Here is a 1,520-nt window from a genome sequence, read left to right on the forward strand (position 1 = left end):
ACACACACACACACACACACACACACACACATATATATATATATATATATATATATATATATATATATATATATATGGGTCTATCTGACAACGTCGACAGGGCAGAACACCGACGCCAGAAGATCGAAAACTGAGAAGACCGACGGATCAAAACCGCGACGCTGAGAACACCGACATGGGAGAAGGCTGTGTAAGTATGCGGTAGTGACGGACGTTAGGGTGCGAGTAAGGTAAGTGTGCGATATTGACGGTCTCTAGGGATAGGGGTGGGTTAAGTGAGTTAGGGTTAGGGCGCGGGTTAGGTAAGTGTGCGATTGTGATAGTCTGTGGGTTAGGGGCGGGTTAAGTGAGTTAGGGTTAGGGCGCGGGTTAGGTGAGTGTGCGATTGTGATAGTCTGTGGGTTAGGGGCGGGTTAGGTGAGTGTGCGATTGTGATAGTCTGTGGGTTAGGGGCGGGTTAAGTGAGTTAGGGTTAGGGCGCAGGTTAGGTGAGTGTGCGATAGTGGCGGACCTTAGGGTTAGGGTTTGGGTTAAGGTTGTAGGTAGTTGTGTATGTGAGGTTTAGTGTTGGTTTGTAAGGATTTTGGTGTGCTTGTGTTGTGTGTGTGCTTTTTGGACAGGGGATTTGTTTTGTTTGTTGATTGTCGGGATTATGGTGTGTCGGGCATGTGAGGTTTCGTGTTTGTGAAATGTCGGTTATGTGGTGTCGGCGATTTTGTTGTCGGTGTTGTGGTGTGTCGGTGTTGTCAGGTAGATCCATATATATATATATATATATATATATATATATATATATATATAGTCTCCGACAACAGTGTGACCAGACCCTACTCAAACATCTCCACGTAGTTTCTGCTGTTCGATACTACAGTAATAAATTCATCGATATCCTAAACAGTCTAGCACCTCTTAGGAAGGTCCATGTTAAACCTAAACACATACCATGCAGAAAGTGATTGACTTTAACAATTGGTTAAGTTTCTGGTGTCATTCAAAGGGGATCCAGTATCTGTCTTCTTGGGATGACATCATTGCAGACCTCTATGCCTTGCCAGAGATGGCCTGCATCTGTCACCCCTAGGTTTCCAAATACTGGCTATGGCTATTGCTACCCCTATAGTGCCTTTTTTAGGCCATGTTCCAAAGACCAAATTGCTACCATAACTGCTATAAATAAATGCAGTCTGAGGTTCATAATGCTGAATGTTAGAATTCTACATCTCAAGATGCACTCGCTTGAAGCACTCCTCAAAATGGAGAACATCGACATTTATGCTGTAACGGAGACCTGGTGTAAAGCAGCAGAAAGCACCCCCTGCACTACCAGTCTATAACTCATTCCACACCTTTTGGGCCCAGAAAATGGACAGAAACTACAAAGCTGGTAGCATCTCCATATTCATAAAGGATATGCACACTTCCAGACTAGTATCCCAGCAAAACGCATCTGAGATACTTCAGGTGCAGCTAACATTGAGTAAGATGGCGATTCAGGTTGTAGCCTGATATAGGTCCCGAAC

Source organism: Protopterus annectens, chromosome 10.part0 (genome assembly GCF_019279795.1).
Source record: "Protopterus annectens isolate FY-2018-M chromosome 10.part0, PAN1.0, whole genome shotgun sequence".
Lineage (NCBI taxonomy): Eukaryota > Metazoa > Chordata > Ceratodontiformes > Protopteridae > Protopterus > Protopterus annectens.